Source organism: Squalius cephalus, assembly GCF_949319135.1.
Source record: "Squalius cephalus genome assembly, chromosome: 13".
Lineage (NCBI taxonomy): Eukaryota > Metazoa > Chordata > Actinopteri > Cypriniformes > Leuciscidae > Squalius > Squalius cephalus.
Genome location: NC_137134.1, coordinates 10,319,537 through 10,334,560, shown reverse-complemented (window position 1 = coordinate 10,334,560; position 15,024 = coordinate 10,319,537). Strand labels below are relative to the sequence as shown.

The window sequence follows — 15,024 nt, the reverse complement described above, 5'->3', positions numbered from 1 at the left end:
CCTTTTTTTCCTGAAACCATTCCAGCTAACAGGGAACAGTGAACTTTAGCTACCGTTCTCTCAAAGTTCTTCAAGTAACGTTAATAGAAAGTTCGTTCAAAGTTATGTGGTCTCTAATAATGTTCTCAAAACATTATTTAAATGATTAATCGATTAATCACGATTAATCGCATCTAACAAATGTTTGTAAATATATATTATATATATATATATATATATATATATATATATATACACACTGTATATATATACATATACAGTGCATAATATATATTTACAAACTTTTATATTAGATATGATTAATCGCGATTAATCGATTTGACAGCACTAAATGTTATACATTGTTCTTGGAACGTTTTTTTTTTTTCTGTTGACCTTGTTCTCTAACTTTTTTTTAAATGTTACTAACGTTCAGACAACATTCAAAAGTAACGTTCTCATAATGTTTGCAAAATTATAAAATGGACTGTTCCCTTAACATTCGTCTAACCAAGAAATAGATGGTTATAATAAACTGGAGGTTTTGAACATTTGGGGAACATTCAGAAATAAAATTTTCAAAACTTAATGGCAACCTTAGTAAAACATTCTTAGAATATATTTGAGTAAGCTAGGATCACGCAATCTTTAGTTGTACATAAAGAATTGGAAGGCTAACAGGCTTAAAATGACACCACACAGGAAAAAATGGTGTAGGATTTACTTTTAAACAATTTTCATTTAGAAATTGTTAGTAAATTTAACAAATAGAGGCAAGTACAATGATTGAAAAAGTATTTTCTAACTCCAATAATATATAAAACATGCTCCAACAATCTTAAAAAAAATTAAAAAATTAAAAAAAATCACAGTGCATGTGCACACAGCAAGATTTAAAACATCAAATAAACCTTTGTATTGTCAAAAATAGATATCAATGGACCAACAAGATGAAAACCAGTATGACAAATCCTGTCTGTCAAAAAGAAAATTCATAGCATTACCTATAAATGTACCAGACAGGAACAATTTACTCATGTAAGTTGACAAATTTAGCTGGAGGAAGAGCTATAGTGTGGAGGAAAATTGTATCAGATTCAGCTCTAAACACACTGTGACAGCAAGTTTCGTCTCTTTCCGCGAGAGTCAAAAGATCGAATTTGTTTACCTCATACGATAGACATTAAGCCATTATTACACTATCAATCTGTCAATAAACTGTTTTTTCTTTACTTAAAGAGATAGTTCACTCAAAAATTAAGTTCTGTCATCCTCATTTCGTTCCAAACCTGTATACTGTTATTTTTTTTCTGTGAAACACAAAAGGAGAAGGTTTGAAGAATGTTCATGCAGCTCTTTTCTATATTTTCCATAGTGACCATCATGAATGAATGAATGACTGAATGAATTAACTTACTATGGTTAAACCGATAGATAAATAAATAAATAAATAAATAAATAAATAAATAAATAAATAAATAAATAAATAAACAAATAAATAAATATGTATGCACTGAAATTCTGACTGATACTGATCATGAAGTCTGAAGTCAATCATTCTTTGTATGTCATGGCCGATAATCGATAGATGGCTGATATTAAATTTAATGTTATTTTCTCTAAAAATATATTGCATAATGTAAATAAGACATATAAATAAACCATAATATAAATAGAATTATTATTTTAATACTACGACAAATAAGTGCTCAAATGATTGATGTTTTAAACTAGGAGGAAATAGGCAGAAATACAATAAAATCGTGAGCTTAGAATTATAAGGTTCTATCTCCACTTTTGGTCGAAATTGAGTTTTTGACATAATCTGATCCATTAGGTGTTTATTAATGCCTGTGTGGTGTTATTTTTGTAAAAAAAATATTTTGTTAGTAGTTATTAATAAAATAAAAAGGTTCCATCTCAGTTATGCCAGCTGGGATGTAAAAACATTGATGCTCAATATCTCGGAACTACCCTAAACGGAGATAGAACCTTATAATTCTAAGCTCACGAAATATCAAATATTGACCAATATATAAGCAATATAGGCTGAAAGAAATACATTAAACTGATAACTGATATTCATGTATGTTTGGTTCTTTGGTCAAGGTTTGGTCAAAAATCCCTTTTCTTTTTTATTATTACGTAAAGTAATTACAATACAGTCATTTATTTTATAGTCAGCTATGACTAAATTAAATGATTCAACAAAGGAGTGACGTAAAAGAGATGTAAAGCGTTTGGTTTGGTAAAATTGTTAATTTAGAGAAATAGTCATCGATTTGAAAATCAGAGAGAAATAAAAGATCTTTTGGCTACTCTAATAAAAACTTCAAGTAACAATTTACTCCATGATGATTTTTGGGAAATGAATCAATATTTTTGGGAGCTCGAAAAGACGCTGTATAGATCACAGATAAGAGCTGCAAAATGTCTATTTTCATGTTCCACGGATGAAAGAAAGTCATACGGGTTTTGTAACAACACAAGGGTGAGCAAATAATGGCAAAACTCTGTGCCTTCAACTAAAAGTCCCAGTCGTAATAGTTTTAACAGTCAGAAGTCACATTGCAGGGCAAGAGCCAGGTTTGTTGACGCCAATGTACTTGCACTAGCAGTCCATATCTTCTCAAAATCTTTTTTTTAAACAAAGAATCCACGTATGATCAACTGCCCGAGGACCTCGTGACGCGCCACGCGCTGAACCATCTCAAACTCACTGGAAACAAATAAACAGTAGAAACATGGGAGAATTTGCATGAATCACATGCATGTCACGCTGATAAACTTAGCGTCCTCACGCAGAGCCTGTGCTCTTATCTTAAATGCTGGATTCCTCACAGACGCCTGCAGTGTTTTTAGGGGGTTGGGGAAGCGGGGTTGTTTTGTGGGGCTAAAAATAGTGTCGTAGATCAGAATGTTGAGGAGAATAAGGCCTCGTGCAGATTAAACTGCAGTTAATCGCCTGTCTGCCATGCCAAATTGAAGCGGGACCGTAATGCCATTGTGCGTTAGATGCCTCGTACATTGTGAACTTCAATGAGGAGGTCTCAGAAATCTGTTTTTTTTTTTTTTTTTTTTTTTAGAAGGATGTTTACACTTCACCCTCCTTTTTTTCTCCTTCTTAAGTCATTCATCACTTTTTTGCCTCCTCTCATTTCCTCAACCAGAGAAGCAATTTGTTTTCCTATAAACTCGCTTTGAGGGAATATCAGTTTGAGGGGTATTGAGTTGACAAGGGACTTAATCAAAGAGCCAAAACTAATGTGCTTTGGTGCAGATTTGTCAAAAATTTAATGGCAACAATTACGTCACCACCACTAATTTTGTAATAGACATTTCAAGGTTCTCACACTCTTAAAAAAATGGGGGTTTTCGCAGCGATGACATAGAAGAACCATTTCTTGGTTCCCCAACGAACCTTTCAGTCCACAGTTCTTAAAAGAACCATGTTTTTTCTAATGTGAAGAACATTATAATAATCTAAAGAACCTTTTTCCACTACAAAGAACCTTTTGTGCAATTGAAAGGTTTCATGGATGTTAAAAGGTTCTTCATGGAACCATCAATGCCAATAGACAGACAGATAGATAGATAGATAGATAGATAGATAGATAGATAGATAGATAGATAGATAGATAGATAGATAGATAGATAGATAGATAGATAGATAGAGGGTAATGTTCTTCATAAGGACAGAGCTACGAACATGTCTCAGTACACCCTATTGAAATCCAAAGTTAACTTCAAAGCTAGTTTGTACAGAGAGGCAAAAGAACGGCAACAAAGATCTCTATTCAGAGATTCAGAGAACAGGAATTAGCTGCTCACATGCCAAACAGTTTAGCAGCAAAAATGCCATGAACACAATGAGGTTTTTTATTCTACATAAGTTCAGCTGGTGCAGTTAAGCTTTTACTTAATTTCTAGGTGATGGAGAACAATTAAAATAACTAATCAACTCTATTATTCTACAAGTGCCTTATATTTATTTCTTTATTTTTCAAGGATAACCCCTTGAGATGCACCATCTAATTTCCGAGGGGGTCCTTTACATTACAAAGAAACCAACATCAAAATGGAAAATCATAATTAAAGTAAATACAACACAAGACTATAACAAACATTTAGATACAGTAACATTCACATTCATATACATGCACGCACTAACAATACTCCCACAAACCTAATCCCTTCACTTTTAGCCCATACTTCACAATCGAAGACATTTAGTGAGCCATCTGCGAAAATGCAAATACAAAATCAAGCCAAGGTATAAATATGCTTACACACTTCACTATACGCATACAGGTAATCCTTGAAAAATAAAGAAAGAAAAAGAAAGAAAAAATATTTAGAAATACATTATATAATGTGGATGGACAGACAGATAGAAGGAACAATATAACTATAGAACGATGGGTGGATGGGTGGATGGATGGATGGGTGGATGGGTGGACAGACGGACTGACGGACAGATAGATAGATAGATAGATAGATAGATAGATAGATAGATAGATAGATAGATAGATAGAGACAGATTGATAGATAGATAGATTTATTCAAACAGACAGTGAACAAAAACTCAATTCTGATTTCTTTCTGACAAAGATTCAATCTAGGCCTGTTGGAAAACAGCAACATTTTGTGAACCAAACATACAATATATTCTCTACACGGTTGTGGTTTCAATAACTTAGCAATAATGCTAAGTCATTCAATCACGCACGCTGATATGTTTATGATAGTATAAGAGCTCTTGTTCTTACAGTATACTATAACCTAACTGTGAATGACAGAAGAATAAAGACTGTATCATGTACACACAAAATAAATTAAATCAGTTTGATTCATCTTTAGATTGAGGGTGAAAACAAAAAGGTTTGACTCTGTATGCAAATTTGTTGCAAGTCTAAATTAGAGGATTGCTGCATTTCCTGGAGCACAACCAGTCAATACACTCCTAGATAAGTTCAATTACAAAGATGCTCAGTCATTCAGTCACTGACCCAAGCTAATTAGTATTTGCACTAATTGCGAGGGTTCGGCTCCTGGTCAACCTAATCAATTACAGCATCTAAAATCAAATCAGATGTCCAGAAGGAGTGATCACCCAGACCCTGGCATCCGGACACCATTAGCCTAGTATCTCCAACACTTCATCCAAACCACACACGTTTATAAAGGCTCCAGTAGAACCAAAGCCTGATGCCACATATGAAGATACAAATAACTTTTTAGTATTAAATCATTAAGGAACCAATATGATGATCTAAACAAGTCCAAAACCAAAACGTTGCTTGATACCAACCAATAAAGAACCTTTATAAATAATGAATAACCTTTATGTTAAGCATAGAGGAGATTTGAATTAGCTCTTCTTAACCAGATTAACTAACCTAATCTAAATTCACAAGTCAACTTGGGTCCTCTAATCTTCTACACAAATACCAGACGCAATATATCGCTCGCTATGCTTTTGAATGTTATGTTCAGAAAGCTGCGAGTTAAAATTATTCCATAGAACGTTCATAAAGCTGTAAACTTCACCATTCCAGTCGGTTAGTTGTTCAACTTGTATTACTAGTGCTGCTGAAACAAACGCGCTCCGCTTTTATTGCCATAACAACAGCAGCGGTTTCCTACGGGATAACAGCGCGAGTCCGAACCATCTCTCACTTCTGTCCGGATCAGATTTACATCGGGATGCATTTACCGAGAGCTATACAGACACCATATGGATACATAAAAAGATGTCTGACATAATGATTCCGTCTTACCTGGTAATAATGAAGTTGAATGCGCTGGGAACACGACGCGAATTCAGATGATAACACTATATATTCCCCGCTGATGTCCACATTGTCAGTGCCAGGCGCTTACTGTATGAGAGAAAACCCCGATGTCAGAGAGAGAGAGAGAGAGAGAGAGAGAGAGAGAGAGAGGGAGAGGGAGGGCTAAATGAGATAGGACCATCCTATCCAATTACAAAAAGACAAATGAGGGTTAAAAGGAACAACAATGCACAACCATATGCCGAGGGCAAAACTCACTGCGTTGGTTTCGTCTTTTCAACCAACTGTTATTTCATAAGAAATTAGTCTAACATTTTCTCGAAATAGGACCATGATATGACTATCATTCGCGCAAGTGCTCAAGTTAGGCTATTATGAAGTCATCTGACAGTGCCTGACTGAAAAAATATTCTATTCCATAGCGCCTGAATGGAAAATATTTGATTCGACAGCGCCTGACTGGAAAATCTTCGATTCCGCAGAGCCTGACTGGAAAATATTCGATTCGACAGAGTCTGACTGGGAAATATTCGGTTCCACAGCGCCTGACTGGAAAACAGACTGAAAAATATTCGGTTCCGCAGAGCCTGACTGAAAAATATTCGATTCGACAGCGCCTGACTGGAAAACTGACTGAAAAATATTCGATTCCGCAGAGCCTGACTGGAAAACTGACTGAAAAATATTCGGTTCCACAGTGCCTGACTGAAAAATATTCGATTCCACAGAGCCTTACTGAAAAATATTCGATTCGACAGCGCCTGACTGGAAAACTGACTGAAAAATATTCGATTCCGCAGAGCCTGACTGGAAAACTGACTGAAAAATATTCGATTCCGCAGAGCCTGACTGGAAAACTGACTGAAAAATATTCGGTTCCACAGTGCCTGACTGGAAAACTGACTGAAAAATATTCGATTCCACAGAGCCTGACTGGAAAATATTCGATTCCACAGAGCCTGACTGAAAAATATTCGATTAGACAGGACCTGACTGGAAAACTGACAGAAAAATATTCGATTCCGCAGAGCCTGACTGGAAAATCTTCGATTCCGCAGAGCCTGACTGGAAAATATTCGATTCGACAGAGTCTGACTGGGAAATATTCGGTTCCACAGCGCCTGACTGGAAAACAGACTGAAAAATATTCGGTTCCGCAGAGCCTGACTGAAAAATATTCGATTCGACAGCGCCTGACTGGAAAACTGACTGAAAAATATTCGATTCCGCAGAGCCTGACTGGAAAACTGACTGAAAAATATTCGGTTCCACAGTGCCTGACTGAAAAATATTCGATTCCACAGAGCCTTACTGAAAAATATTCGATTCGACAGCGCCTGACTGGAAAACTGACTGAAAAATATTCGATTCCGCAGAGCCTGACTGGAAAACTGACTGAAAAATATTCGATTCCGCAGAGCCTGACTGGAAAACTGACTGAAAAATATTCGGTTCCACAGTGCCTGACTGGAAAACTGACTGAAAAATATTCGATTCCACAGAGCCTGACTGGAAAATATTCGATTCCACAGAGCCTGACTGAAAAATATTCGATTAGACAGGACCTGACTGGAAAACTGACAGAAAAATATTCGATTCCGCAGAGCCTGACTGAAAAATATTCGATTGAACAGCGCCTGACTGAAAAACTGACTGAAAAATATTAAATTCCGCAGAGCCTGACTAGAAAATATTCGATTCAACAGCGCCTGACCAGAAAATATTCGATTCAACAGAGCCTGACTGGAGAATATTCGATTCCGCAGAGTCTGACTGGAAAATATTAGATTCCGCAGCGCCTGACTAGAAAATATTCGATTTCAACAGAGCCTGAATGGAAATTATTCGGTTCCACAGAGCCTGACTGGAAAATATTCCATTCGACTGCGCCTGACTGGAAAATATTCGGTTCCACAGCGCCTGACTGAAAAACGTTCGATTCCACAGGACCTGACTGAAAAATATTCAATTGGATTCTTCATGAGGATTCAATTTAATTCGACATGGTTGAAACAAAATTTGACAGTAATTCTCTGTAAACAAAACATTCGCTTTCATTCCAAAAATGTAATCCATACGAATTCTATAAGACAGCGACTGAAAAAAACAAAAACAAAAAAAAAACATTTATTTAATTATTTTTGTATTCTGATTCTGCACAAGCATTTGATTTGACAGTCAACAGATGAAGAAAAAAAAAATCAAAGGTCCTGCATCATAAATTAGGAAATATCACAAAAGAAGAACAAACACAGAAAAAAAGTATTTCTTGTTGTGGTCAGTTGCATTTATAGATGCATTTAGTTTATAAACCAAACATGACCTCAAAATAATGTTTCAAGTGCACTGAAAAATATTGAATCTTCAGGGTGCTTATTTGAATGTATATTAACCACTATTTTATAATGTAATTAAGCATTATACAGTGCTGCTATATAGATATATGTTTATCTTTCAATTAAATTAAGGACATAAGATAGTTAACTTTAGCTTTTTATGGTGAAACTATCATAATGAAAGTCTCATCTCATTTTGTGATCAAGTTGATCCACTTTACAGCTCATTTGCTTGCAGAATATTCCTGATTTTACAGGCATTATAAAATCCATTTGCACAATGAAATCCATTCAGCTCCCGTGGACAGACTCGTCAGTCTTCAGCTGCTTACCATCCAGACTGAAGACGCTGCATTATGCATTATATTGATCAACAATAAATAGATGAATGAATAAATTCATGATAAACAAGGCAAACTGGCATGTCCTAAGAAATACTGCCATCTAGTGACAATACGTCGTCTGTATATCAACACTGAAATGTATTATTATTATTATTACCATGAACTGCACAGGCACTGTAGGCTATGTAAATGAATTTTCAAAGGATTTAATTAAACTTAATCTTAGTCTTTGGTGTAGTGCAAATAAATTGACCAGGTCAAACAACGATTTACTGAAGATAAATCGAGTGAGACTTTTCGTAAATTATTTTATTCAATTAAATGCAAATTACTTCTTATATTCAAGTCCAAACTCAAAACACATTAATAGCAGATTAAATCAATTAGATGTACTTGGAATTTTGAACTTGCGTTGGTCATGTCACGTAGCTCCTCTTTCTCCCCACTGGTGATCTGGACAGACAGTCTTTCGCCATCTTATGGTGTTACTGGCAGTCTTTCTCCATCTCTGGATGTTTTAATTAATTTTCCTGCTGTAAAAATGATATAAAGTCAGCGGGAGCCTGAAGCTGCCTTTCTCAATATTCGTTGGCCTTGTAACGAGCAGCGGAGGGCCACTCTGGGTCACAGAAATCTTTCATTTCAGCCAGAGAGAGATGATTTGAACACTAGACGTGGCTTCCTGTTGATTACTAATGATCCCAGAAGTCTGCTGCCATATTCGTTAATGCTAGGTTCCAAAGAGATGCCTCTTTGGAACCTAAGTGAATATAAGTGAATATTTATAGGGCTGTCCAAGCAATTACTATTTTTAATCTATAGAGCTGTACGATTTTTGATAAATTGATAATCACGATTTTTTTATTTTTTATTTATTATATAATCACGAATCTCACACGATTCTGAACAGACGACTAAACAAAATAACAATTTACTAAAGCTTCTGACTAAATGTTAATTGCTGCAGTCTATTTAAAATGTTTAATTAATTTGAATTGAATATATATATTTTAATTGTATTGAAAGAATGACTCAATGACTCATAAATACTAAACTTGTGTCATTACTGGATGAATCAGCGTTTTTGAACTAATCTCTTGAATGAATGATTGAGGATACGTTTACACGACAACGATATGCTTAAAACGGAGAAGTTTTTCCTTAGAGTTTTCCGCGCTCAGACGACACCATGGTCAAAATGATCCCCATTCACACGGTTCTGCGAAAAACGACTAAAAACGCTGTATTCTGCTCCAGGCCATTAGATGGCGATTGAAACACTATAGATTGAACACGTAATACGCATGTGCATGACATCAGCGTTTTCAGAGATTCGCGTTTTTGTTGTTTTCAAAAACTTGCACTTTGAAACCTGTTTTCGAAAGTTTGCTTTTTCAGGCCCCCAAAACGCCATTGTTGTGTAAACGAATGGCCAAAACGCATAGAAAGTTGATGACATACAAAGACATACATTTTTAAGTCATTTGTCGCCACCTACTGGTGTAACAATGTAATTGATACAATGTGAAGCACCAAGTTACTTTCAAAAGGATTTAGTAGAAATCAGAGCTATATACTTTTATCACGGTATACTTCTATGATCATTTGAATATTTGTAACACAGAATCAACGCTACTGTGTGGTTGAAATATTTGAATGTTACAGTATGATTTTGTCAAAGGTTTAATAGACACGGTCATTAATGAATTTTAATCGCACATCAAATTCAGCTGAGAAATTACAATTTTTAGGGTCCGTTTACACAACACAGTTTTCAACTAAAAACGGAAAACTTGTTATGCGTTTTGGCCGTTCATTTACACGACAACGGCGTTTTCGGGGCCTGAAAACACAAACTTTTGAAAACGGTACTGTTATCGTCTCATGTAAACTACAAAAACTTCAATTTGTGAAAACGGTGATGTCACGCGCATGCATATTACGTAGGCGCGTAGTGTTTCTTTACAAAGTAACATCGCCATCTACTGGCCTGGCATGAATAATACAATGATTTTAGTCGTTTTCATGGATCTGTGTGAACAAGGATCTTTTTGATAACTTTGTCGCACGATAAACGCAAAGGAAAATCATTTTAGTACATCGTTGTTGTGTAAACGTTCAGAAGCTGCATCTAAATTGGTATTTAGATATATTTACAGAGCATTCATTGCAGCTCAGAGGTGGCATGAATGCATTTACACTGCAATTACAGCTGCATAAAAATACCATGAGATTAATAAATGGGTATTAAAGGGATAGTTCACCCTAAAATGAAAATTATGTCATCATTTTCTCACCCTCATGTCGTTTCAAACCTGTATAGTATAGAGTCTTAGTATTTTTTTGTTCATACAATGGATGGTAACCAAAACAGTTTGGTTACCAACATTCATCAAAAATCTATTGGCTACTTCACACAGTTATTGCCCTGCATCATTAAATGCGCTAAAAATAAGTTTACGTTTTTTAAATATTTTATTTATTTCCGTACCCTGTATGTAATCTGTTACTGTGGCACACAGTACACTTGTTTATTATGTGTGTTACGTTAAGTATGAAAACCTAATCTGTGGCTTTGGCTTGTCGTTCCGTGGTTCTTTGAATTAATTACAACAGTGTAATTATCCGTGTATATTTAACTGGGCTGAAACTGATACACTAGTATTTGAGTTCATGTAGAATGAAGGCAGTGGTAAATGTGGTCATGTGACAGTGAGAAATGGGCACAGGTGATCTGGTATCATGTGTCACCTATTTCCATTGTCGTAGAGCTGTTTAGTCAATAGTTAGAGACACAAAAGCAGCATTTAAAGCGTCACGCACACAATCACAAAATAAATAATACACAATTCTGTCATCATTTATTCGCCCTCATGTTGATCCAAACCTTTATGGCTTTCTTTCATTTGCAGAACATTTTAACTATAATGTTCGCACTGCTCTTTTTCATTTTTTAACTACTGTAGACCAGGGTAGTTCATTCCCTAATGAATGACTCTTATTAGCCAGTTCATTTAAGTGAATAAAAAACAAGCAGCACGATCATTGTGTAAGCTTTTAAGCTGATTCTTTTTTTGTGTGTGTGAATCAAAAGCATGACCAATGTAGTCCTTACAGACAAGCAGCTTATGAGTTACTCTAGTGATTACAAATCATAAAGTGCAGCAAGTGTAGTCCAATTCCTGTAGCGACTTTAGTGAATGAAAACACAGCCAATGTAGTCTAACCAATTCCCAGTGACTCTAATGAGTCGGTTCTTTTTATTGAATCAGAAACATACAGTGTGATCAGTGAAGGCGGATTCCCGAACGAAAGACTTAGGAACCGGTTCATTTTAGTGAATCCAAAACATATGCACTGCGTCCGAATATAGGCCTACTTCCATGTAATAGTAAGTAATAAGTTTCAAACCAAATGCAGTACGTACTATATCCTAGTATAAAAATTCAGACGCAGTAACGGTGCGATCCGTGAAGCTCGACTCAGGAACGACTTAGGAACCGGTTCTTTTTTTAGTGAATCAAAAACATATTACGATCCATTTTGTCAGTAGAATTTTATAAAAACGAAATGAATGAATGAATGGAATAATTAATTAAATGTTTTTTTTAAAAATTAAAAATTTTTATTTGTAGCCTATAATTTTTGGGCGATTTTTAATTGTTTTGTCTCAATTATTAGATTGTTTTTATTACTTTTATGGTGCTTTTTATACTTGTTCGACCATGGTCACTATATCATGGAAGCTTGTTTCCGCCATTGAATAAAAAAATAAAAATGTAATTGTGACTTTTTATCTAAAAATTCTGACTTCTTTTCCACAGAATCGCTTGAAATAAACTTTTCTGAGTTATAAAGTCATAATTGCGTGAAACTCGCAATTCTGACATTTTTCTTGCAAATCTGTCTTTTTTCACATATTATGTATTCTTTTTTTTTTTTTTTTACTCTTTCCCTCGCAATTGCAAAATTCTGACTTCTTTTCTCAGAATTTCGAGAAAAAATAACTTTTTTTTATTCTGTGGCATAAACAAGCTTCCATACTGGCTATATGATTTCATATTAAAGCAGTATCAACATTCTGCAAAATTTCACCTTATTTCTTTACAAATAAAAGAGGTTTGGAATGACATGATGGTGAGTAAATGATGACAGAAGGTTTCTCTAAGCCCTTTGTGTCTGGAGGCAACAGTTTTTAGTGAAAGGGAAGACTGGTGGAGGTCAGTAGATTAGCCTACGTTTCCTTTTATACGCCAGTAGCCTATGCCATCTTCTGTTTGACATGAACTTCAAATGACACGAGCATTTGTCTCTGGTAAACAACTATAAATGGTTTTGACGGCTTTTCTTGAGTGATTTATGGTACCTGCCTTCAGTCATTTATAGCGAACACCTGTATTTACTTCTCATCGCGTCAATGCCGAAATATCAATGCTTCTACGATCATAATCCCAAAACGGAGATGGTCTTTACTTTTAAAAGTCTATGATATTTCAGACCTGGGTAATAAAGTATCTTGAGCGAATCAAATGGTGTCAGAATTGACAGACAGGCCAACTGGTGTCCCGAGTGCGAACAGCAATGGGAAATACCGGAGATTTCGCGGGATTTCAGAGCGAGTGTAAACGGCGGGAAGCGTGTCGAGGAGGTGTGAACGGGATCCAGACAGTCATAAGTGCAACATGACAGGCATGCAGTGGTCTAGAGGTATTCCAGTGTCCCAGATATAGTCATGATGACAATAGGGATTGTAATTGAATTCTCTTTCGGTGATAAAGCAAGTGACAATGCTTTATAGTCCGACTCTGTTCCACAGTATTCGGTTCATTTTTGTAAAGCTCTTTCCCGAACTTCTTTTCTTCAAATTCAAATGTTGATCCCTTTTAAAGAGGACTCACTCTTCAGAACAGAAGCCTCGATGTGGAAGCATACCTCCCTCTAGTGGTTATTATAGCAATGCAGCTTTTCTGTTTGCACATCCAATAATACATTCCAACTGCTTTTAGGAATTCGATTAGGAATTTGTTAAAGTTTGTATCACTGTTGTTCAGCAATTTATTTTGTCCTTTCATTGCTAAGATGGAACATTTGTCGTTCATTTTCTTGTTATCCAGATTATTTGGGGAGCCCCAAGATTAGCCCATGTGAATCATTTAGTATGTTGCACAATATTGAATAAAACCTGTTTTATACCTTGTATGTAGTAGGCTATATCTTTGTTTTATGACACATTTAGCTGATTTTCAAAGATCTTCAAAACATTTTAATCCGTATTTAATCCACTGGAATCAGTTTTTTTTTTTTTTTTTTTATGTTTTAAGCATAAACTTCACTAAAGATTTTTTTCGATAAATCTTTAAAATGTATCCCTAATTCTAAGTCTCCCTATCCAAAACAATTTTGCTCTTCCAATAAATGCGACCTGGTGAGTGTTTAGATATTTTTATGAAAAATAAGACTAATTTTAGCCTAAATCATATTGGTCATACAGATATTGGCCAAAATGTTCAGAATTGCAGTGAAATGTCTTCTCGTATTAGCATGTTATTATTATGATCTCACTGGAGCGTGAACATCAGCTTGTTGATGCCTCAGAAATGTTGATTTGAAAGTGATGCTCTCACACCTCTCAACCCAAATCACATCATCCCTCAAAACAGCGAAGGTCAGACTGTAAATTAAATCCAATCCCCATGTTCATCGTTCTGACCTCATTGAGGCCTGTTACATAACACCAGTTTTTCCATCAGAGAGGATCTTCATTATCACGCAAGCAGGTGTTGATTATCTCCTGTAAAACGAGTCTTAACAGTCCTTACAGTGAAGGGGCATCTGCCACGCAGTGACATTACAGGACTGTAGAGCTGGCATATGTTCTCATCTGTCGTGTGGCGCTGCCTTCTGCTGAGAACACATACTGAAACGCCAACATTTCTGTAGTTTGACCTGATGTAAAGGAATGTTTCGGGTAGTAAGTGGGACATTCTGTCAGTTGCCAAAGACTTATGGATTGTTCACCCAAACATGAACATTTTGTCATTACTTTACTCACCCTTAAGTTGTTCCAAACCTTTCTTTCTTCTGCTGAACACAAAAGAAGATATTTTGAAGAATATGGGTAACCAAAAAGTTTATGGACCCCATTGACTTGCATAGAATGGAGAAAAAAAATACTATGAAAGTCAATGGTCAACTGTTTGGTTACCCATATTCTTCAGCAGAAGAAAGAAATAAGGATATGTGACCTTGGACCACAAAACTAGTCATATGGGTCTTTTATTTATTTATTGAGATCTATGTATCATCTGAAAGCTGAATGAATACGCTTTCCATTGATGTATGGTTTGTTAGGATAGGACAATATTTGGCTGAGATACAACTATTTGAAAATCGGGAATCTGAGGGTTCAAAAAAATTGAAACATTGAGAAAATCGCTTTTAAAGTTGTCCATTTATGTTCGTGATTGTGCTGCATTCACTCACAAAAATAAAAGTTTTATATATTTTCGAGAGGAAATTTACAAAATATCTTCACGGAACATGATCTTTACTTAATATCCTAATGATTTT

At 35.4% G+C, this 15,024-nt stretch overlaps 1 protein-coding gene across 5 annotated transcripts in view; it reads right to left on the bottom strand.

Moving 5' to 3' along the window:
• The window catches only part of pcbp4 (poly(rC) binding protein 4), an 84,734-nt gene extending 78,634 nt beyond the window's left edge, over positions 1 to 6,100 (bottom strand). For 2 of the 5 annotated variants that reach the window (XM_079889921.1, XM_079889920.1), the window contains exon 1: positions 5,760 to 5,914. The gene's annotated coding sequence lies outside the window, so the exon portion shown is untranslated. Of the gene's footprint in view, positions 1 to 5,759; positions 5,917 to 6,032 lie in introns of those variants that run through there. The other 3 variants (XM_079889918.1, XM_079889922.1, XM_079889919.1) reach the window with 3 other exon arrangements.
• Between the last annotated feature and the right edge of the window lie 8,924 nt (positions 6,101 to 15,024).